Source organism: Cannabis sativa, chromosome 4, assembly GCF_029168945.1.
Source record: "Cannabis sativa cultivar Pink pepper isolate KNU-18-1 chromosome 4, ASM2916894v1, whole genome shotgun sequence".
Taxonomy (NCBI): domain Eukaryota; kingdom Viridiplantae; phylum Streptophyta; class Magnoliopsida; order Rosales; family Cannabaceae; genus Cannabis; species Cannabis sativa.
In genome coordinates, this window is record NC_083604.1 from 69188136 (window position 1) to 69214691 (window position 26556).

The following is a 26556-nucleotide window of genomic DNA, read 5'->3' on the forward strand; positions in this document are numbered from 1 at the left end:
TTCCTTTTCTTCTTCCTTCTTCTTCGGTTCCTCCGCTTCTGTTTTTGTTGATGAGCTTGCCTCGTCGACTGGGGCAGGGGTTACGGATACGATGGATTCTTCGATTGCTCCCACAGTCTTAGCGCCATCGTCATCCACAGAAGCAACCTCGGTGACCACAACTACAGCCTTCTCTTTCTCTTTCTCTGTTTCAACATTCGAAGCCTCTTGATCAACAGTTTTCACCTCTTCCTCCTTGAGAGGCTCTTGTTCGTCAGTTTTCTCCTCTGCTCATCAAACCAAAAAGAAAAAGCATTCAAAAATTATTAGATTGAAAAATTTAGATAAAATTTTAAAAAGAATGGCTGCGATTTTTAGGATGATGAATACTGAGAAATAATATAGAGTCGATAGCGAGAATGAAGCCAAAAAGATCGACAGTCCCAGAAATGACGGAAACGATTGAGGGAGTTGAGTTGTAGTTCATGGTTGAAGAGTTGAGTTAGGGTTTAATTTATATTTTAGGAGCTAATAAGTCTAATCGAATGTGTTAGGTTAACGGAATGTCAGTTTTTTTGAATAAATTTTTGTTAAAAAAATAATATAAATTAATTGGGAATATTCTGTTAAAGTTAACGGAGGAAACAAAATAACATCGTTAAACCAAGAATTGCCGTTAGATAGGCACTTTTAATATATAAAGATATTTTAAAAAATTATAATATATAATATATATTATTTTTTAGTAATATTAAAAAAAGACACAAACTTCTAATTTCTTAATCTTTTTTAGTAATATATTGAGTTGGTCTATTTTATTTGTTTTATAATAAAAAACACTAAAAAAATTATTCTTATTCACATAGACACATACACATAAATTTCAATATATATACTAACCTATTTATTTTAGTAATGAATACATATATATTTTAGCGTAAATCTAAAGATGAGTACATATATATTGACATACATGTTTATTGGTTTGATTTATATATAAATAGAGGTGGAAATAGATTATTATTTGAGATTAAGACATAATAGTCTTTTTTTAATTTTTTTTCTATGAAATATTAAATAATTTATCATTAAAAAAATAACCGATCCAAAATAACTGATCCAATGTGCACTATTGCGGATTGGATTGAATTTAAACTATTATGAGGATCGGATATTGGATCCAAAATATGAAATCCGCACTTAGTGCAGATTGAATGTTATTTGACCTAAAAAGTACAGATTGGGTCGGATGAACACCCCTAGTCGATCTCCACCTGGTGGATTAAAATATGATTATTTTGACACCAGAGTAGACTTTACAATAACACCCACACTTTGCATTTTTTGGTTGCATCATACCATAATTTTTTTGGCAAAAGCCGCTATGTTTTGTCCTGCCGAGCTATGAACCAAAGCCTCTCACTACAAAAAAATTTACTTTTAGTCACAATAAAATTTGTGACTAAAGATAAAAAAGTTGTGGCTAATTATAAATTATCATTATTGTGTTGTGACTAAAAGTATTAGTCACAAAAAAAAAGTATTAGTCACAAAAATTATAATTTATTGTGACTAAATGTGTTTTTAGTTACAATATTTGTTGTGATTAAAACTAAATTAGTATATTATAATATGCAAATCCCAAATGATAATGTGTACTGTAATGGGGTGATGTACTGGATAATATATGCTCGTGCTTACAGTTTAATGGGTTTTGACATTTCGTCGAACACATGGAGGGAGTTGAGAGTTCCAAAGAGCTTGAATTCGCGTCTATTGTGTTGAGAAGCGAGAAATTGACACTCGTGGGTGGCACGTGTGCTGATTGTGCGTCCGTGTGGGAATCGGGTCAGGATGATACCTGGGTTTTGGTTGGGAAGGTCCCATTTGAGGTTAAAAAGAAGTTTTTGGGGGAAAAATAAAGTTGGATTAGTACAAAGTGTGTGAGTAGTAATGGAGCAATTTACTTGTACAAAGATCTTGAGTATGGAATGATTGATTGGAAGGAAAAAGAAGAAGAAGAAGAAAAGGGTAACTGGGAATGGTTTTGGAATGAGGGTTGTTCTTCAGTTATGGGAAGAAAAGTCCCAAATTTGCAGATAAAATGAGTGATTTTTCCTGCAAATCTTTCTCCTTCATGCTTCAGTTAGAGGAATTCCAGTTGGTAAACTGGTCTATCGATTGGGACATTTTGGTGAACCCTAGTTTTTTCTATTTTTGTGATATTTAGGGTATCGTCATGTTATCCATCGAAAGGGATATTTCTAATTTTTATTTTAAGTCCTCGGAAAGTATTTTAGCGTCTCTCATCAAAATTTCAAATATTGTGATTTAGAGCTCTATAAAGCATCGAGCTGTTGTTCCACTCAGGCTGACCGGCACGCCTGAGCACGGAAACGAGGTAAGATTAGTGTAGAACATATTATATATGCATGTTGTGTTTGTGATTGTATATGTTTTGGGTGATATCATAGCGGCACAATCATTGAGTCGTTTCGGCAGTATAGTCATCGTACTGGTTAAGAGTGATATTCACTCTAGAGAGTATTGATTGGCACTATCATAGCAGCACAACCATTGTGTCGGTTCGGCAGTACGGGCATAGTACTAATTAAGAGTGATATCATGGCCAAACTCTTGGGTGCTATTGATGCTATCATAGCGGTACAAACATAGTGTCGGTCCCACAGTGCGATCATAGTGCTTGTAGTGGGTGATATCATGGTCAATAGCACCAACCATTAAGAACGTTCCTAATCATTTAATTAGCCTTGTGAATAGGTGTATGGGCGCCTAGACACAAGTCGGTTATATGTGATTTGTTACATGCTTATCTTACTGAGTCTGTCGACTCATCAGTTTGCTACCTTGTGTAGGTAAGGGTAGAACTAGGCTGGAGGAGCAGTGAGATGGGCTTGAGAGGATTGTACATATCGCAACAGTGTAACCTGGAGGGTTTCGATCTTATTACATTTCGAGATTCATTTTGTGGTTTTCCTGTAGTTTGTAAAAAAAATATTATGTAACTTTATATATAGTATATGTATTTTCAACAGTGGTTTAAACTCGGGATCTCGATTTATGAAGTTATATAAATATAATATAATAAGATTATTTCTGAACTAGTAAATTTTCAAATACGGGCATTACACACAGTTGGCTCCTTGTTATGGGGAGAGATGCAAAGCGAAAGGGCAAAGACTTTGTCTGAGTTTATGTCCAAGATGCCTATCAGCAAGCCTTTGGAGTCCCTCTGGCTCCAGCTCCAGCCATGACTCAAGAACACATTATATATTAATACCTTAATTTGCTTCAAGAGGTCAATATTCCTTTCATCTTTTATTTTATATTTAATACATGTGGAGATCCTTGGAGTGTGGTACAATGATAATCTAAATTATGGTTCAACTGCGTACCTGATTTAGTACCATAAAACAAGTAAATGAAGCTCACAAATATGACGCTCGTATGGCTTGCCCCCAATCTATTCAAGGTAATGAGGATGTCTATAGTCCAATTACAAAGAGTCACCAAAAGAATCACTTTCTTCCTCGATTCTAATTGAAAAAATGGATGACTCAATGGATGATGATGAATTGGAAAATTGGACAGTATTATCTTCATAAAGAAGTTTGAGAACGTCATTGTCTATCTGGTGTTCACCTCCCAAAAAGTCGCTTGTGATCATTTACATTTAAATCAAAAAAGAGAGGTGAGCCACCGAATAGTTCATAAATGTTTCAAAAACACTTATGTCAGACCAACCAGACAAGAGACAAAAATCAAAAGGCTAAAACAAGAAGACTTCTACTCGAACTCTTTGGGTTTGGAAATATTTCTAGTGTTTTTGAAAAAACCAAGAAACTTCAAGTTTCAAAAAGTAGGTACATGAAAAGGACAACGATGTAAGCCCAAAAAAGTTATCTACCACGTTATTTCAGAAATAACAATTGTTCGATCAACACCAACACAACACATTTTATGCAATGAACTCAAAATAGACATGGCAGTTTCACAAGAAACTTGAAGAAAGCATTTAAAATTTGTAAAGAAAGCAAAAAAAAAATGAGACTTACTCATTGTTAGCTCTAGAGTTGAGAAGGATTCAACGCTCGAAATAGTGATATTCTAAGAAATATCTTGAAAAAAACTTGAAGGAAATAAGAAGTTTTTTCTTGCGAGGGTTTCATTTGGAATTCTAAAAAATGGTAAAAGAGAGAAAAAAAAAATTAAGGTGTATTTATAATAGAATATGAAAGTGAGAGGGTATGAAAAAACTAAATGGGTTATCATTACTTCTCCCTCCCACCCCCCAAAAAATTAAGTTTCCATTTACTACATGATACTTTTTTGGAAATTATGTAACTGTTAAAAACGATCTTCAATGCACAATAACCAAGGCACACAATGTTGATGGGTAGGGATTTGTAAAGACAAGAGGAGATTTTATATAGTACATCATGAAACCCTAGTGAGAGGATCACATGAGGTCGTACACGCGTCAAATTGGTCATACTCATAGAACCGAGAAATCAACATCAGTCCAGATGGTTGTATGCAGACTTCGAGATAAATGTTATCCCAAAAACATTCTGAATGATGTGGCATCAAATGGAGTGACATGTGGCATGACAAAATAATCTAGGCAACATGAAACGAGAAAGGGCTAGACAGTGTATGTTTACACGCGGAGTTTAGTTAGACTTTGGAAGAAGATAAGTGAGTGACCAACCAGGGGAAATGTCTGATTTTGTAACTAAGACATGGAGTATTTATCTAGTCGGTCTGACCGAACAGGAAACATAGTTTGTTCCAAATCCACTAAATCAGTTTGCAAATCCCTAAAAACTCAGTCATTATGGTTTGCCTAGAGATCCGGGATTTGAAGAATAATTAACATTAATTGTATATTTTGTAATTAATGTATTTTATTTCATCTTAGCCTATAATTACTAGCTCATTTCACAGAAATGGGAATCTGAATTCAAAATCAGAGAGCTCTCATGATGCATATATTATTGTTTTATTTTATTATTGGGAAACTGATTTGGCACATATCCAAATGATCATCATAATTTCTCTTAAAGTAATACCAATTAAAGAGGAGTGAGTTATTATTAATAATTGAGACAAAACCTCTATCAATCTCGTGTGTTGTTTATTATTCATCAAATTCATTCTTTTGTTACTTCACTATTATCATACACATTTTTGTAAATCTTAACTTTGTGTCGTTGGCTAAAAACTTAGTCAACATGTAGAACTCTAGTGAAAGTGAAGGCAACAGTAAGAAAAAAAGAGTTAGAGGAGCGTTCAAAGGGCAAAATGTGGAAATAGTACTTGCCCAGAAACCTTAGGGGTGAAATTGTCCTTCACATGCTATCCAGAGACTGCGGGGCATAACATGACTATAGAAATAAGTTCCTCAACATGGTCAAACTCATCGTTCACATCACCGTTCCCATGAATAAGTTCACCTGGGTGTCCGTAAACAAAGCAGAAATTAAGACTATCTGGGACAGACTAGCGGTGACATTAAATTTTTATTGTAATACTTCAAAAAAAATTAGTACACTAATAAAAAAAATATATGACTTCAGTAATTTTCTTCTTTTGCAAACCAAATTTAAGTTCCCACGAGACAATCCAAACTTCGTGGAATGCACTTTATACTAGATGTCAAAAGGGCTACGTGTTTGGAAATTGAACTCAAAAAATGTGTGGTTGAAAAATTGTGATAAAATGGGAGAGGCAGAGGCAAATAAGAGACCTTTAGAGGGGGTGTCTCTAAAAGTATGGGTAGATGTAAAAATTCAAAATTTTAAAATTTATTTTCCATTAACTTATAATTTTTAACTCTAATAAAGTAAATTTATTTTAAATTACAGGTAAGAGGCAAAAAGTATAAAAAAAATAGATACCAAGTAGATAGAGATTCATCAAGACCACCGTTAACCACATCTTTGGGCAGGTATATTGTTATAAATATCATTACCCAAAAATTGATGAGTTCTAAATAATATATTATTGACAATTTTTATTAAATAGGCTAATCTCAAGACGAAGAACTTCCCAATGTTGTGGATACTTTTCAGAAGTTCTACCACAAGAACAAAACTTGGCATAGTGAATATACGTAACGAATGCATGTAAGTAATTTGGACTTTAACCATATCGTTCTATATTCCATTTCTATTCAATTGTAAAATTTTATTAATATTTTTTTAGGCCCAAATGGTTGAGAGACATGAATCTCGACTTGCTCCGAGTGATCAGGCTCGTTTATACAAGGTAGATACCACCCTGTTCTCACAGACTTGCCTATTTTGAAACAAGTACTTGGTAAGTGGTCATGCCACCTAAGAGGTATTGGCCCTTTGCCTAGACTTAGGGCAAGGGCAAAAAGGAAAACTTCGAGGGCTGGTTACGTTCCACCTTTAGGCAACCTGCTATCAACATCGAGGAATATGAGATGTTGAAGTGAAAGGTGGAAGAGCAAGATTCACAGAATGATTATCAACAACAAAAGATGCAGACTCAGCAACGATACCTGACGACATTTTAGGAGCAGTTCAGGTATTTTTTTCGACATCATTCTTGGCTACAACATTCCAAAAATGTCTCTGATTCCACCATTTCATCCTCCTAGCGTTGGATCTTCATGGCAAGCTGCTCCTTTTGAGCTAGAACGACGACGATGAGAATGATTTATAATTTGACTATTATTTTAGTATTTTCAATGTAGATATTATGATTTTTTTTATAGACTATGACAACAACTTTTAAATTATTTTTCTAATATTTACTTGAATTCGGTTTAATTATAATATGTACTCATGATTAGGCTAATGTATAATTTTGAATTATTATTTATGAAATTTTAGTTTTAATTTAAATTAAAATTATTTACGTTATACGCATATTACGCCGGTAATGAAATCATAAACAGGTCAATTTAATATATAGACTTATCACTTGTACATATATTTACGTAACCCAACTAGACAGTAACAAACAACAAAATCAGCATTTATAGAAATTATGCAAATGAAAACATCTCACATGCATGTTTTGAAGACAAAGAAAAACGATGATGGTGCCAGCTAGTCCAGTAACTTTTATGTTTTATTTCTTCTTTTTCATTTTTTAATTCGTAATTTTAATGGTTTATTCTAACACAATACCCAATTGAGCACCATATTTTTGACTTGCTTCAACTAACAAGTCCCATCTGTTATATTTATTTATTTATTTTGAGTGACCATCTGTTATGTTTTATAAGTACTAAATAGAGATCACACACGTTAACATTTAAGTTTTAATAACATATACAAATATATATAATTAAGGGTGATTCTGGAATACATTGCTTATTTGATTGTGTTACATGTATTTTATTGATTTTCATGTTTTTACTTTTTCCAACCTATGTTTTTATTATTATTATTATTATTATTATTATTAAACTGTAATTGTTTTTTGAAATTTTTACATCAAAAATATAAAATATAATCTTTATTACACTAATATCACTATACGGCTATATCAACTTTTTTACTCTTCTTTTTTATTTTACTACTATTTTACCACATGCACACTCATTCAAAGCATCAGTACACGTGCTGACCCACGTGCTGACCTATGACCCCTATCAATCAACTATCCATCATTTCTCTCTCTTTTTTTCTTTTTTTTTTCCCATTTCTTTTCAATTTTTTTTAAATAGTACTCTTCATAGCTGAATATTTCCTTCTCCACAATCCCAACTCTATTTTCCCTCGTTTTTTTTGTTCTTCAATTTTTTTTCAACTCCCATTCACTGAATCTCATAATTATTTTTCATCTTTTAATTTTTCTCTTAATCCATATATAGATATGGCTGTAACTAGTTCTTCATCAACTCCTTCCCCTATTCAAATAAAAAATTCTAAAATGGAGTTGAAATCTTTAGCTAATAGGAACAAGGGAAAACGACATGTTGTTGAGGAGGATGACTCATGATTTCGCTCCTCCATTGTCGAAACATGGGCGAGCTCCTCCAAAGAAGAAATCAAAGGTGGCTGCCCATGAAAAAATTCCTCAAGATGATGCTCAAAAAAATAATCAAGATAAAGTTGGTCTTCGGTATAAGGTTTGATTTTAGTTTCTTTTTGGTTTCGCCCCTATTTGAAATTTGTTTGTATTTGCCATTTGTGTGTCTTGTGTTTTTCGCTTGTACTATTCTAGATTTTTCAATTTACCATTTCGTTTGCTTTTGTTTAGTTTTTTAGGGCTTCTATTTTTTTAGTTTAATTTATTTGTTCTTTTTATGGGTTTTTCATTTTCGTTTGTTTAGTTTTAATTTTTGTTTCATTTTGTTGTCTTTTTTTTTCTGTTTTTGTTTTTCTAGATGTTTTATTATTTTTCATTTTAGTTTCTTCATTTGATCCATTCTCAGTTTTTATTAGTTTTTTCATAATTTTTTAATAGTATAAACACGTTCTGTATGTGTTTTTTTTAATATGTTTTTGTCTAGTTGTTTCATGTGTTAAATAAATTAACAATTAACCCGAGATCTATTTGTATATAACATAGAACACAATAATAAGATATAATAATTAGGTATGTGTACCTGATTGATCCATAGCAATTATCTCTGATTGATCCACAGCAGTTACTCCAATTCGATAGTGCAATACTATCAACTAAGTCTTCCTCCCTAGATCTCTAAATCAGAAGCAGTTTATTTTATCTGATTATCAAAAGGTATACAATTGTGATGAGACAATATGTATTTATAGAGTTAGGGAGGGGACTTAGCTACAAAACCCTAGTTGGGCTGGGCCTGCTCATCAAAGGCTTCAGTCAACTAGAAAAGCCCACACTTCTGCTTCACCTAGACTTTACTCACAGATGCTAAGCCCATTAACAATTGATCACCAACAATATGGGCTAACACAGCAAAGAACTATCCAATCAACCCAAGTTTTAATAAAACCAATAAAATTTAATGTAAGCCCAAATAAAAGTCTAACATTCTCCCACTTGGGCTACATTGATTTTAATACATATATATTATATATCAAAATAATTTTGTTTGAAAACGACTCATGGGTTGAACAACAAGAAAACATTTGTGGCCACTTTAAAAACTGATAGTTCTCTGATAGCATCTCAACATACCGGTCCAATTTAACCTTTGATAATGAACTATGACAGTCATATTGTTTTTAGCTCAACAAAAGACATTCATAATCACAAATACCAAAGTATTAAATCGACATGGTCAATAAGTCTAGTAGTGTGGTAAGGAATTATGTTCAACATGTGATCAATTTAAAATAACATAATATCCTTATCAGTCCTCAATTTCACTGATACCGTGATGCTTAATAAATAAGCCAGTGAAATTAAACATACACCACTTAAAATAAGTAAGTGTCACTAAACTTGCTTAAATAATTAAGCCAACAACATATCATTGTCAATAAGCAAATAAATTTAAAAGACAATGATCACAACAATATGAACCACATGCTTTCAATTCAATCATTCTCGAGAATATAACAAAACATAATTGAAAACATATCCATTCAATAATAAAAAATATTGAAACATAAAATGTAGTTCATAACTTTATTCAGAAAATTATAAATAATAATTTCTAAAAACAAACAGAAAACAAAACTCCCACTAACCCAAAAGATCAAAAGATTCTAAAATGCCCATATTAACAACATGTTTATTAAACAGCACGGCACTTAACCCTTTGGTTAGAGGATCAGCTAACATCGACTCGGTCTTGCAATTTTCAATAACAATGTCTCCTTTTTTGACCAAGTCTCTGACAGTGAGATACTTTATTTCCATGTGTTTAGAAGCACTACTAATCTTGTTATTCTTTGAAAAGAAAACAGCAGCATCATTATCACAAAAGATTAGCATAGGTGTGGAAATAGAATCAACCACTCGTATCTCCGAAATAAAATTCTTCAGCCACAAAGCTTGCAAAGATGCCCCATAACATGCAACAAACTCAGCATACATAGTAGATGATGTGATCAAAGTCTGTTTAACACTCTTCCAAGAAATAGCAGCACCTGCCAAGGTAAAAATATAGCCAGAAGTTGACTTTAAATCATCTACACAACCTCCAAAATCTGAATCTGAATAACCAACAACTCGAAGATTGTCAACATGCTTATACACAAGCATAAAACTCTTCGTTCTTTGCAAATATCTCAAAACTTTCTTGGCTGCAACCCAATGATCAAGGCCAGGATCAAATAAATATCTCCCAAGAACATTTACTACGAAAGCTATGTCAGGTCGAGTGCAAACCTGAGCATACATCAAACTCCCTACTACACTTGCATAAGGGATGTTCTTCATTGCTCCTCTTTCCAAGTCGTTCTTAGGACATTGCTGCTTAGTGAACTTGTCCCCTTTCAGAATAGGAACAGAACCAGCTTTACACAAATCCATGTTGAACCTTTTGAGCACACGATTAATGTAAGTTTCTTGAGATAAGCCAAGAACTTTTCGATTCCTGTCACGATGGATCTCAATCCCCAAAACATAGGATGCCTCTCCAAGATCTTTCATATCAAAATTGGAAGACAGAAAATTTTTGGTCTCATTTAGTAGTGACAAATCACTGCTGGCAAGTAAAATGTCATCTACATAAAGAACAAGAAAAATATAACGACTCCCACTGATCTTCATATAAATACACTGATCAAACTTGTTCTCTACGAAACCAAACGATATCACAACCTTGTCAAACTTCAAGTACCACTTGCGAGATGCCTGTTTGAGACCATAAATGGATCGTTTCAACTTGCAAACTAAGTGTTCTTTTCCTTTCTCCTTGTAGCCTTCAGGTTGAGACATATACACTTCCTCATTCAATTCTCCATTCAGAAAAGCAGTTTTAACATCCATTTGATGCAACTCTAAATCAAAATGCGCAACTAAGGCCATAATAATTCTGAATGAATCTTTAGTGGAAACAGGTGAGAAAGTTTCAGTGTAATCAATACCTTCTCTTTGAGTAAAGCCTTTAGCCACTAAACGCGCTTTAAACCTTTCAATCTGTCCCTTTTTATCCCTTTTAGCCTTTAAAATCCACTTACAACCTATTGGTTTAAAACCATCAGGTAATAAAACTAGCTCCCATACACCATTTTTCTTCATGGAGTCGATCTCATCATCCGTAGCTGCTAACCATTTTGAAGATTGTGGACTATTAAGTGCTTCACTAAAAGTGACAGGATCCACAAAATGATCAATATCATATTCTCCTTCTCCAAGATAAACAAAATTATCATGACACTTTGTTGACTTCTTTTGTCTCTGAGATCTTCTTAGAGGAGGTACTTCTAGAATAGCTTCTATTTGTTTATCATTATTTTGAATAACATCTTCCACAACTGGAATTTCTTCAATAACAGGATCTTCATTAACAACAGGAGCTTCTTCATTAATAGGCCCTTCATCAATAATAGAACCCTCATCATCTTCGATATCGGGAGCAATGAATTCATCAACAATGAGAGCATTACCAACTGGAGTAGGATTGAGACTACTATTATCATCTCTTGAAAATGACATAGGAATACAAATTCCTTTAGATGACTCCCCTATTTCAAGAGATGTTGAAGGAATATTGACAGCAACATCAAATTCCAGAAATTTAGCAGTCTGAGATTCAACAATTCGCGTACCACGAGTAGGACAGTAAAAGCGATAGCCTTTTGAGCGCATTGGATAACCAATGAAATAACAACGATTTGTTCTCGGATCTAACTTTTTCAAATTAGGATCATAAATCTTTACTTCAGCTAGACAACCCCATACACGAAGATGATTCAGACTAGGCTTTCGCCCAGTCCACAACTTAAAAAAAAAAAAAAAAAAAGTCTTGGGAACAGATTTGCTGGGAACACGATTTAAAATATAAGTTGCAGTCATAAGTGCTTCACCCCATAAAAACTCTGGAAGATTTGTTCTACTCATCATGCTTCTCACCATATCCATGAGAGTGTGATTTCTCCTTTCAGCAACGCCATTTTGCTCAGGTGAACCAGGTATAGTGTATTGAGCAACTATACAATTTTCTTGTAAGTACTCTGCAAAAGGCCCCATGTGTTGTCCAGATTCTGTATAACGACCATAATATTCTCCTCCACGATCAGAATGAACAACTTTGATGACTCTTCCCAATGATTTCTCAAGAACATTTCGAAAGATTTTGACTTTATCAAAAGCGTTGGATTGTCTCTGATCAGGTAGGTGAGGCCATAAGAAGAAAAAAAAACATCGATAAAAGTTATAAAATACTTGTTGCTGCACAACGTGTTGGAATAAGGTTTACTGATGTTAGTGTGGATAATCTCTTATAAAGAGTGACTATAGTGAGTAGTCTGCTTTCTTATTTTAGTCAATTTTTCACCAGTACAATCAGCACAAGTATCACAACCAGAAACATCAACAGGAGAAAGAATTTTAGCTAGAAGTAATCGATCAATTCTTTCTTTAGAAATATGACCCGATTTATCGTGCCAGAATTTGGTGATAAAACAATCATTGAAAATTAATAATTTTCAACCAAATTTCCAAAAGAGATATATAATTGCTTTTATTATATTGATAATCAAAAAATAAAGTGTCCACCATAACACATTATTTTTGTATCAAACAATCAAGTTTTATAAGTTTAGAACAACAAATAATTAAAAGATGTGAATATAAGAAAATTGGTGGAGACTACATAGTCAAGATAAATTAAACAAGAGAGTGACTATGTCTTATGGAACGAGAAGAAACCCAAAAAAATTTCTATGATTTACGGATTTTGAAAAATCATCAAAAATTATTTTTAATAATTTTTTAACTGCATAATTATCATTAAAATAATAATAATTATTAAATTGCGTCAAAAAATTAATTAAAAATCACCAAAAAATCAGAAATCAAATTCTAATAATGCTGGAAAAAAGAATCGTCGAAAACGGAGTCACGAAACTACCTCACTCTCTCTCACTCTCCGGCAGCCGCGAGTGGGCTTCGTCCCAGTGGGTTGTCTTCAACCTCCGGCGGCTTCCATAGGCCGCAACATGGATCTTGTGCGACCCGGTTCAAACCCGGTCGGGTCGGGATGAAATTCCGGCCATAAAAGTGACGAAACGGAGGGGAAAAAGAGGGATTTTGATTGGTTTACAATTTCTAATAGATCTATGTCTCTAATTTTGGTTATTAATTGCTAAAAAAAATAGATCTAAAGAAAAGCTATCCAAAAAATAAAGAACATAAAAAAAAAATTATTTGGATATCAATCTTGATCAAAATTCAAAATTAATCATTGAAGAACATTCATAAACAATTAAGAATGAGATATCTATAATCAATTTTAAATTAAAAACAATAAAATCAAAAAACACAAATTATAATTTCATATTATAATTATATAAACCCTAAAACTTTAAAGTTAAAATTCTCTTAATATACACAATGATTTCATGCATGTAATATATCAATATAACGAGAATTTGATGATAAACAAAACCCCTAAAGTTTTAAGATGTAAGAACAAAAAATTCAACATAAAATAATAACGAAATTCATATGTAATTATGGATAATTAACATATGCAAATTAATTATACTAATTATAGGTTCTAAATCATATACAATAGGCAATTTGATACCACATGTTAAATAAATTAACAATTAACCCAAGATCTATTTGTATATAACATAGAACACAATAATAAGATATAATAATTAGGTATGTGTACCTGATTGATCCATAGCAATTATCTCTGATTGATCCACAGCAGTTACTCCAATTCGATAGTGCAATACTATCAACTAAGTCTTCCTCCCTAGATCTCTAAATCAGAAGCAGTTTATTTTATCTGATTATCAAAAGGTATACAATTGTGATGAGACAATATGTATTTATAGAGTTAGGGAGGGGACTTAGCTACAAAACCCTAGTTGGGCTGGGCCTGCTCATCAAAGGCTTCAGTCAACTAGAAAAGCCCACACTTCTGCTTCACCTAGACTTTACTCACAGATGCTAAGCCCATTAACAATTGATCACCAACAATATAGGCTAACACAGCAAAGAACTATCCAATCAACCCAAGTTTTAATAAAACCAATAAAATTTAATGTAAGCCCAAATAAAAGTCTAACATCATGTCCATTTTTATATCATAAATGGGTAACAATTTGATTTATCATGGATGTTGATGTTCAAAGAGTTTTTTCTGTATTTTAGTTTGTTTACGGTTGTTTTGTAGTTTTATTATGGTTTTGCTAATTGCATAATATATAAACTATCATAAAACGATAATGCAACTATAAGGCAGCCAAAATAAAAAATTAACAGACTTATACGTAACTTGTTGTCCCTTAATTCAAATTTTCTCTTCTTATTGTATATTTTAAAAAAATATATTCCACATTGGAAACCAGTAATCAACCAAAATGCAACTGTATATAAAGTAGATCTATTATTCTTGAGGTTTTTTTAAAATTTTCACATCATACTTTGTTTTGGATTCGGGGGAGCTCCAGATCTGTTTGTTACAGATCTACACTTCATGAATCTGAATTTCAATATTAGGGAGAGTTGTTTTGATCGAATAAAACTGAAAACAATTGTGTAATTTCAGTTTCTTCCTAGTTTTTCTGGTTTTTTTTCGGAAATTTCTGTTTAGATCATTGCAGGTCTTCTTTTCCAGTTGATTTCGCTGGAATTAATTAATGGTTGTATTTCCCTCATTTTGGTTTCATTTTGGTTGTTTTGCTGTTTTGAAACGATCGAGGTATGATCATCTTCATCGTTCAGTCCGTGCGGCTGAAAGTTTAGAGCATGTGGTATTTTTGTAAATATTTGTATGTGGGCTGTATAAATGTTGAATGGGTTGGCCCATAGTAATTTTGTAATTTTTTTCCCCTTTTTGTATTTTTCCGTTTTTTTCCCTTGTTTTTTAAGCAGTTATTTTAATTCTATTATTTTTTTAGTATTTAATTTCTATTATTAATTATTATTATTTTAAAGTATTATTATCGTATTAATTAGAATAATGAAAGTTATGTTGCTATTTTTATGAGTTTTATTCAAAAATAAAATATTTTTATTCTTATTATTATTTATTATTATTATTAAAGGTGTTAGTTTTTGTTGTATTAATATTAGTTTTTAAATTCTCATACTAAATTGTATTAATTATTAATTATATATGAGGTAGATTTTATTATAATTATTAGCGGTATTGATTTTTTGGTTATTAGTAGAGTTGTAAAGTTATTAAGTTATTAAATTATTAAATTGTTTTTCAGTAGTATGTAGTATCCAAGATCTAATGGGGTCATCATCTGCATTTGATAAGATAAGTTTTCTCTTTTTATATAGAATGAATATTGTTAATTTATCTTTTCGTAGTTTTTTTAAGAATTGATATTATTTTTGCTGGTATTTTTTTTGCAGGTTATTTTTCAGTTGTTCAGGGCAGAATGTTTGACTTTACTTGTAGCATTGGATTGGACTCTTACTATGGGACTTTCTTTACATTTTGATGAATCTGATTGTTTAGCGATTGTAAATGCTTTTTCTAAACGCTCTTCTTTCTTCAATGAACTTAGTTCCTTTTTAGAGGATTTAGCTAGTTTTATGTCCAATTTTCTTGGAGTATCCCTAATCCATGTTCGTCGGACAGTCAATGACGTTGCACATGGATTAGCTCGTTATACTCTTCGGGTGGATAGAGATCTAGTATGGTTTTTTGTGATTCCTTATTTTATTGGGGTTTCTTAAGATTTAAAGTTTGTATGACATTATAATTTCTTTTTTCAATGAAGTTATTCATTGGTACAAAAAAAAAAAATGATTCTACCATGCACTCCCTTAAAATAGATGTATTGATGCACTTTCTCCTTGTTTTGGCATCCTGGAAAAAAAAAAAAAATTAGTCTAATTATTTTACATATTCATGTGTGTTATAATTATTTAAAATATCTTACATTATTTTGGGAAATTCGGAATAATTTACAATAGAGATAATAATGTTCAAACGGTCTATTTTATACGCGCATAAAATAAAATACTCATGTGTGCAACACATTATTTGAATGTAATTTTCGGCGTGTTAAACTTTTCCGAATTTTTTAAAATTTTACAGGATGTCTTAAATAATTATAATTTATATGACTCTGAGAAAAAAATTTGACTAAAAAATTATTTCGAATACTAAAACAGATAAAGATGTATCAGTACAGGTGCATCATAGAATTTTCCTATAATTAATTATGAACAAAGAAAAACATAAATTCAATTAATTATTGTAAAAATTGTATTTTGGATGCATGTTATTGTATAGTTAATTTATTATTATTCTTTTTCTTATTAGTTGTTGACCGAATTGGGTAGTGTTAGGTCAACTAACAGATGAGGTCTAAATATTCGACTAGAAAAGCGAATGTATATATTACATAGATTATAATTTATGTAGATAGTGTTAGACTTTTATTTGGGCTTACATTATATTTTATTGGTTTTATTAAAACTTGGGTTGATTGGATAGTTCTTTGCTGTATTAGCCCATGTTGTTGGTGATCAATTGTTAATGGGCTTAGCATCTGTGAGTAAAGTCTAGGTGAAGCAGAAGTGTGGGCTTTTCTAGTGATGAAGCCTTTGATGAGCGAGGCCAGCCCAAGTAGGGTTTTGTAGCTAAGTCCCCTCCCTAACTCTATAAATACATATTGTCTCATCACAATTGTATACCTTTTGATAATCGAGAAAATAAGCGCCGATTTAGAGATCTAGGGAGGAAGACTTAGTTGATAGTATTGCACTATCAAATTGGAGTGCTTCTTGTGGATCAATCAGAGATAATTGCTATGGATCAATCAGGTACACATACTCAATTATCATATACTACTATTGTGTTCTATGTTATATACAAATAGATCTTGGGTTAATTGTTAATTTATTTAACATGTGGTATCAGATTGCCTATTGTATATGATTTAGAACCTATAATTAGTATAATTAATTTGTATATGTTAATTATCCATAATTTCATATCAATTTCGTTATTATTTTATGTGTAATTTTTTGTTTATAAATCTTAAAACTTTAGGGATTTTATTGATCGTTAAATTCTCTTTCAATTGATATATTATATGCTTGAAATTATTGTCTATATTAAGAGAATTTTAATTTTAAAGTTTTAGGGTTTATATGATTATAATGTGAAATTATATTTGTGTATTTTGATTTTATTGTTTTTGATCTAAAATTGATAATAGATTTCTCATTCTTAATTGTTTAAGAATGTTCCTACATAATTAATTTCGGATTTATATAAGATTAGCATTACAATTTTTTTTTCTTTTGTGTTCTTCAATTTTGGGATTGATTTTAGCCATAGATCTACCCATTTATTTTTTTAATACACGAAATTAATAGTGTAAATCAATCAGAAATTGATTCCCGATCAAAACCCATCAAGAATCGCGTGTTTTCGTCGATTTTTTGGCCGGAAAACGGGACAGACCCGACTGGGGCCGAACCGGGTCGTCCCCGGCCGAATTGGTACGGAAGCCGGGACGGAGGAAGAAGACCCAGCCCAGCCGCGACGCCCACTCGCGCAGGTGGCGCGTGGGGGCGCGTGCGGCCTCGTGGGGCATCGGTTTTCGACGTTCTTTTTTCCAGCGTGCTTAAAATTCAATTTCTGATTTTTCTATGATTTTTAATTAATTTTTTGACTCCGTTTAATAATTATTATTATTTTAATGATAATTATGCAGTTAAAAAATTATTAAAAATAATTTTTGATGATTTTTCGAAATTTGTCAATCATAGAAAATTTTTTGAGTTTCTTCTCGTTCCATAAAACATAGTCACTCTCTTATTTAATTTATCTTGACTATGTAATCTCCACCAATATTCTTTATTTCACATTTTTCCATTAATTGTTGTTCTAAAGTTATAAAACTTGATTATTTGATATAAAAATAATGTGTTATGGTGGACACTTTATTTTTTTATTATCAATATAATAAAAGCAATTATATATCTCTTTTGGAATAATTTTTTTATTATCAATATAATAAAAGCAATTATATATCTCTTTTGGAATAAGCAATTATCATATAGATATATTGACAGCAATTAATAATAAGGATTCATATTTGGAATAAGTACTCGATCCCACTACTTAAATAGTGGCATTGTTGTTTGATGTAGGCCACTCAACATTTGATTTGAAACTGCATAGAAAAGTATTTGTTGCCATTGTGGTTGTGAGTGTCCCCTACAGCCTGGCCCTAATTCAAAAAGTATATATATATATAGATAGATATTGAATCAGTCTATAGGGATGACTAAGTTTTGTAAGACCAACAGTGAACACTACATGAGAAATAACAATATGCCTTTGTAAGCATGTAAACATTTTTTCCATTAGTGAGTGTGAGTGAGCTTAATATACACGTACCGACAGCTTTCATTGGAATATATGTCATTTTACATTATTCTCTATTGCGGGAAATTATCATTTTGCCATTTGTTTGTGTGAAAAATTTCACACCATTATCACACCCAAAGGTAAAACCACACTATAGCTAGAAACATATGTACGTATACACTACACAACAAATTAAATCCTGCAGAAAAATAATAATAAACACAAATACATATAGGAATAAGAATTAATGAAATAGAATAAAATTTATTTTTTTCCTTTGCTAAAATTAAAATTTAAAATTTAGAAAAATAATAGTACATTGGAGACTTTTCTTACATTTCAAAATGGAATAGACATTCTAACAATATGCAATCAAATTAAAAAAAAAATGTAATAAAAAAAGGTAATAGGCGACATAAGTACCCGAAATTCTAAGTTTGTAAGCTGCTTAAACTCAATATTTATTTTTAGGGGTGTTCATCCGATCCAATCCGCACTTTTTTGGTCAAACAACATCCAATCCGCACTAAGTGCGGATTTCATATTTTGGATCCAATCCGATCCGCATAAGAGTTTAAATCCAATCCAATCCAATCCGCAATAGTGCGGATTGGATCGGTTACTTTTTTAATAATAAATTATTTAATATTGCATAGAAAAAAAAAATAAAAAAGGACTATTGTTTCTTAATCTCCAATACTAATCTATTTCCATCTCTATTTATATACAAATTAAACCAATATACATATATATCAATATATATATATACTTATCTTTAAATTTACACTAAAATATATATATATCTAATTACTAAAATAAATAAGCTAGTATATATATATTTAAACTTTATGTGTATGTGTCTATGTGAATAAGATTTGCCGGGATTGCCACCTGTTCGGGAAATTGAATTTGTTATTGAACTGGCTCCGGGAGTGGATCCAGTGTCTAAGGCACCGTATCGAATGGCTCCAGCTGAGTTGAAGGAATTGAAGATACAGTTGCAAGAATTATTGAATCTGGGATTCATTAGACCGAGCTACTCACCTTGGGGTGCTCCGGTTCTATTTGTGAAGAAGAAAGACGGAACCCTGCGAATGTGTATTGACTACCGAGAGTTGAACAAGCTTACCATTAAGAACAAGTATCCTTTACCTCGAATTGATGATCTGTTTGATCAACTGAAAGGGAAGACGGTCTTTTCTAAGATCGATCTTCGCTTAGGCTATCATCAGCTGAGAATTCGAGAGGAAGATATCCCGAAAACGGCGTTCCGTACTCGGTATGGACACTATGAATTTCTTGTGATGTCTTTTGGACTCACTAATGCCCCGGCGGCATTCATGGATTTGATGAATCGGGTGTTTAAGGATTATCTGGATAGGTTCGTGATTGTGTTTATTGATGACATTTTAGTGTACTCTGAGACGGAAGAAGAGCATGAATTGCATCTCAGAGCGGTTTTACAAAGGTTACGGGATCACAAGCTTTATGCTAAATTTAAAAAGTGTGAGTTCTGGTTATCTCGTGTCTCATTCTTGGGGCACATAGTGGATAAAGATGGGATCATGGTGGATCCGGCCAAGATTGAAGCTGTTCGGGATTGGCCAGCACCAAAATCAGCTACAGAGGTTAGAAGTTTTCTGGGTTTGGCTGGTTATTATCGTCGGTTCGTTGAGGGTTTTTCTAAGATTGATGTACCCTTAACGGAGCTGACTCGAAAGAATCAGAAATTTGTTTGGACTGATCGGTGTGAGAAAAGTTTCCTGGAGTTAAAGCAACGCTTGATTACCGCTCATGTACTAACTCTTCCTTCAGATAAGGAAAAGTTTGTGGTATATTGTGATGCCTCGAGATAGGGTCTCGGCTCGCGGGTGCTCTACTGTGCAGGAAAGGGTAAGGTAATAGTTGATCAGCCATGAGTTTCAGGAGCAGACGAAGAATGTACATGTTCACGCCACTTCAGACCAAGCGGGTTATGGGTCTAGCAGCGTTGACTTTTGTATTCTGTTTTGCCGCTTAGGTCGGCTAGTAATAAAGAACTTGTAATAATTTTGTAAATATTTTTGGGATCCCAACTATGTTTGAAAAGTTTAAATATATTACAAGTTTATTTTCAGTCTGTTTAATATAAAAGTGTAAATTATGCGTTGTTTTTAATTAGTAATCCCGGTTAGGGGATTAGGGTTTCATAATCATTTTGGGTAGTGTGCCTAATTATTTAGGGCGTTACAAATCCACCAGACCGACCTCGGGCTTCTACAGTGAAGGCTCCTTCAAAGCCCAAATAATTACTCAACCAACTTATTCTTGACTTGTTACATTTTATTTCATACGAAAAAAATAAAATTAGATTTCTTTTGAGAGACAATCTCTTTAAAGAATTGAACAGTCCATCGGTTCTCAAGCCCTCGACAATTCCAGCTTAAAATATTCATAATGCTTGGCGGATCTGTGTAACAGAGCCCGCCAACATCTTGTTTTTTGAAGTATCACTTTCCTCAGAATCCATTTCCACAACACTGTTATCCAAAAGTCCATCTCCTTTGTCAATGTTATTGGGCCTTATTCTTTTGTTTTCCATAACTAGAAGCCCAACAGAGGACAAGTTATGAATAGGCGCCAAAGATTCATTCTCATTTAAAATAGATTTCCCTCTACCCATATCTCTTGTATCATTAGCAATTACAATACAATCAGAATCATTAAGGACAATTGGAGTCAAGGATTGATTGCCCCCAAATGGTGGAGGTCTTACAAGTGACCCCATAATTTTGTCATTTGGGATTCTTTCCAAAACAGGATTTCTCATCCCTCCCGCACCACAACTTGGCTCACCGGAGTTATTATTTTTCAGAACCACTCCTGATCGGAGCCATTTAGAGCCAATGGTGTGATTTCTTCTTCTAGGCGCAGCTTTCAAAAATAGTCCATAAGGTTTATTGATTGAATCTAGAGGAGTATCAAAAAATACATTCACAAAATCTTTTCGAATGTCCAAGAATTCCACATATAAAACAAAAAGTGGGCAAGTCTTCATACTTGAAATGTGCATAGCAAATTGGGTCGCCCCGTATCTCTAATTTCCTCCTCATTTTAAGAGGCAAATCTATATGAACCAGAACACGCACCCTAAGGTAGTCCTTCCAAACACCTGTAAAATTGTTTGGGTCACCCTTAACAAATTTATCGATGTAGTTTCTAATATCCTGCAGGACACGCGCTGACATAAACCCGGTTGTCATTTAGTGGAGTTGAACCTAAAGGTACAGGCGATTGAGTACGATAGCACAGGGATTTTCCCCCTATTTTAAACGTTCAAAAATTAACGGAGCCCGATTGAACGTCGGCTCCCTTCAATGACTCTCTTGATATCGACTTCATGGTAGAATTGAAAAATGAATAGGTTCAGTTCCAATTCTTTCACATACATTCCCCTTTCGGGTTGCCCTAACAAGGCCACTTGATGTTGCATTGCTTGAAAATCTATGGATCGATTTGTTAAAAAAGCGCCCACCAAACACCAACGGTCATCAATCTCGGATAGTCTATCATCTTCGTTATCGTAAATGAATCATTCATCCTCCTCCATATTTGAACCAACAGCATAAGGGAGATCCCTATTTCTTTGATCACTTCTTTGAAAATCCATAAATATCGAGTACCTCACAAACACTTCAAACGAAAACAAACAAAACTTGCAAACACACTCACGCACTTTCCACCATGTCAAAGGACAAGACTTTTTTCTACTTAATTTGATATTTTATGTACATTCAATCAAATATGATACTTTGATATTTTAATCCACATATATATTCAATTTAGAGGATTGAGGTGGACATATTAAGTGGTAAAATATTGAAATGCTATACCATTAGAGAGAGATGAATGTTATTCTAGAAATTTACATAGATGCTATAGCGTAGCATTGATGTTATTCATCTTTTTAATAAAAAATTAAAGCTAAAAAGTTATTGTTGCTAAAAAATAGGAGATATATTAAATAATATTATGTGACATCATAATTGTAGTATTTTTGAAGAGTGTTATACCATTAGAGTATTTTTAGAAGTAAGAGTGTCAAAAAATAATGTGGAAGAGAGATAAAATAAATATTATATTTTTGCATGATGTGAAGATTTTTAGCATCCTTAAAGGATACTACCATTGGAGATGCTCTAAAGGGCACCATGTACACACCCATAGTATTTAGCACTCTTAGAGCATCTCCAATGATAGCATTCTTTAAGGGTGTCAAAAACCTCCACATCACCTAAAAATGTAATATTTTATTTTATCTCTCTTCTGAATTATTTTTTGATACTTTATGTTCTAAAGTATTTTAATGGTAAACACCTCTAAAAATTATTAAAATAATATTATATTACTATTTAATATATATTAAATAATTAAATTTTCTTATTTTATGACAAAATAATAATTGAAAAAGTAAGAAAGTAAAGATATATAGGTGGCATCCTTTTCCATTCCAATGGTAAGCATCCATTGAAAAATGCCAAAAATATATTCATGTCATCAGTCATTCTTAACTATCCCTATTAGAGATAACTTTCAAATTCTACTTATTTTTAATTTAATGATGCTAAAGTATTTTAGCATTCTTTTCTATAAAATAACTTTCAAATTATTTCAATTTATACTGTTTAAGAGCATCTTCAATGGAGATGTAAATAAGTGATGCAAATGTAAAATATAGCTCACTTTGTTAAAAGTCTACTTCAATAGTGTGCTAAATTATGATGCAAAAATCTCACATAATCAAAAGTGATCCAAATTTGTATCACAATATAACATGATGTAAAATTTGCATTACAATAAGAGCATCTCTAATGGAGAGCTATAAATATGGTGTATTGCCATTTTTTAAAATATTTTGTTAAAAGTTAACTATAATGGTGATGTAAAATGTGTGTCAAATTTGGCCCAAGCTAAAAATTGTGTCAAATTGGGCACAAAAGATAACATGTGCCAAATTTTAGCCGATAATAATGTCACTTCTTTTAATTACCTATTTGTCACTCATTAATATTATTCATTAATAAAAAAAAAAATACATTTATAAGTTATTAAAATAATATAAATAAAGTTAACTGTTTGTATATTTTCAATGAGTATTAATGGTATTATTAACTTTTATAGTTAATTTGCACATTGTGTATTAGAGCACAAATATAAAAATAGAATAATTACATACGGCACCATTTTATGTAAAATATTTACATTTTTACGTTCAAAGAATATTTTTTTACATTTTTACGGTTTTCCAAAAAATAACACGAAAACAACATAAAATTAACAAGAAAACTACATAAAAGTAACATGAAAATAACATCAAAGTAACAACAAAAAATAACATACAGATAACAAAAAAACAACAATAAATTAACAAGATTACAACATAAAAAGACCGTATTTTCTGTAAATAAAATTAAAAAAATCGTAAAAATATTTAAAATTCCGTAAAAACGTATTTTTGTAATTTTTTTGTTGTTTTTATATTTATGTGAAATAATCCCTATAAAAATTGAGCCAAATATAGTTTTGTGGTATATTTTGGGCCAAATTTAATTTAAAATCTATACAATTCATTAGACATAGTCTAAATGTTATGCTTTTATATTTACCAGTATGTTATTTTTAATATTTTATTATTAAATTTTAACTAACATATACATTTTCATGACTTGCATTATTATTATTATTATATTATTATTAAATTTCATATTTAACTTTGTATTATTATTATTTTATATTTTTTAAGCATTAAATAACATATTAAATTTTGAATCAAAGATTTACAATTATGCATTGGAGCACAATAATAAAAGTTGATGTAAAAATATCACGAAACTACTTTTTGTAAAAAAAATATAGTTAAACTTTTACATCTCTCATTGAAAATGGTCTAATAACATATCTATTCTATATAAAATGTGGCTATGTAACAAAATTCTTGGTTTAACGATAATTTTTGGGTTTCTACGTTAAATTTAACAGAATATTCTTTATTATTTTTATAATATTATTATATATATTTAAAAATAAAAATTATATAGATATTTTATATAAAGAAATTTTAATTTAAATTTAAAATACTTAAAATATTATTGATATTTTTAATTATATTTTATTAGTTTAACTTTAAATTAAAATAAAATGAAAAATTATATGTAGATATTTTATTTAAAGAAATTTAAATTTAAAATATTATAAATATTTTTAACTTTATTATTATTTATTTTATATTTTAAATTGAAACGATTGTAATAAGAAATTGATTGCTTTCTGTTTTAGTTGTGGTAAACCAATTCACACACCATATTTTTCGTAAAGTTTGCGAATAAAAAAACATTTATATATCAAATTTATGAATCCAACCTATATATAGACACACTCAAAATTGATTATGTGAGTTTTAGTTAAGAATATAATAAATTATAATATTTGCATTATCAGATACGTTACCTAATTAAAATTTTTTTAAAAATACGTATAAATATAATTACATTCAAATGACACACCAATGTAGCAATAGTTAAAAAAAATTTCTTAAAGATCAAAATCATAAATTCTATTTCAAAAATTAAAAAAAAATAAATACATTACTTAATTAAAAAAAAATAAACATACATTTATTGCATTTAATATCACTTAATTGAACCTAATTAAAAAAAATTAATTATGCGTGCATTACACGAAACATAAACCTAGTACAAATATATGTATATATGTGTGCATTGTGCATATTTTGTGTCATGTGTAATTAATTATTATTATGAACACTGTTATTAGATATTAGTACGTAGCGCACCATCTACAAGTAGAGTTTTACGATTCGTTAACAATATCATAAAAGTTATTATTAAGTTATATGAAACTTAATATATTTAATTGCACATCGATAGTAATATCACACCGTAATAAATGTTAGATTTTTTTTTTAGCATTTCTCTATATTATTATTAAGAGAAATGCTAAAAGGGTTTAGAGGTGTCTAGTACTCTCGTACGTTAATAGTGTTATTAGTCTAACTAAGTATCGAGTCTCATATAATTTAATATAATAGCTTTTAAGGAGTATCGTTATACAATTGCAAAGTGACACGTCTTGAATGTGCTAGGCACTATTGTGCCCAATAACAAACAATGCTCTATTATCTAGGTACGTATAGTAAGTAAGCACTAAGCAGTGTTCACATTTCATTGAGCACCGAGGAGACCATTAATAATAAGTGGCTCATTATGAAGGGCATTAACCTAATTAAGTAGAGAGAGAGAGAGAGAGAGTATTATTAGTAGGCCTCAAAGGAGAACAACGGATTCTTGACGCCGACGCAGAGAGGCCTCTACTATTCCGCAACTACACTACGTACGCATTCCAATGCATCGATTTTAATTTTCATTTAACATAATTTCATTCTTAAATGACACTGCTACTTCCAACGCTAACTAATTTTTGGGTCACCCAACTTATCGGTCCTCTCTCTATTTAATACTAATGTTTAGTGATTGATTAGTTGAACAACTAATACTGAGTTGGCCTGGTGATGCTACCAAAACAAAACACACAAATATACAACTATATATGTATGCACCCTCAATTACTAATCATGTTTCCATTTCAGATGTTTTACTACAATAACATTAATACAAATTATTTATCTACTTAATATATTGGGAGTTGGTACCGATTGTCACATTGCACAATTAGTTTATAATTGTTAAAAGAGTTTCCACAATCAAATATTAAAAAAAAAATAAGAGATTTACAGTATTTTTTGTAAGACTGCATGCACTACTCAAAAGTGACATCTTATGATCAATTAGATTAACGATATTCCATAAAAGTTATTATACTACAAAAAAAATATTTTTCGTGATAATTTTTTAGTCACAACATAATTTTTTGTGACTAAAATCACAATAAAAAATTACTTGTGACTAAAACATAATAATTAAATTCAAATTATAACTAATTTAGTTTTAGACACAATATACTTATTGTAACTAAAAATATATTTAGTCACAATAAATTATAATTTTTGTAACTATTATTTTTAGTCATGAACTTTTTAGTCACAACATAAGATTAAAGTT

The 26556-nt window shown here is 31.2% G+C and overlaps 1 pseudogene; it reads left to right on the forward strand.

The window, feature by feature from the left end:
- Nucleotides 1–1363: 1363 nt before the first annotated feature.
- LOC133037106 (uncharacterized) lies at nt 1364–15786 on the forward strand (annotated as a pseudogene).
- Nucleotides 15787–26556: the final 10770 nt, after the last annotated feature.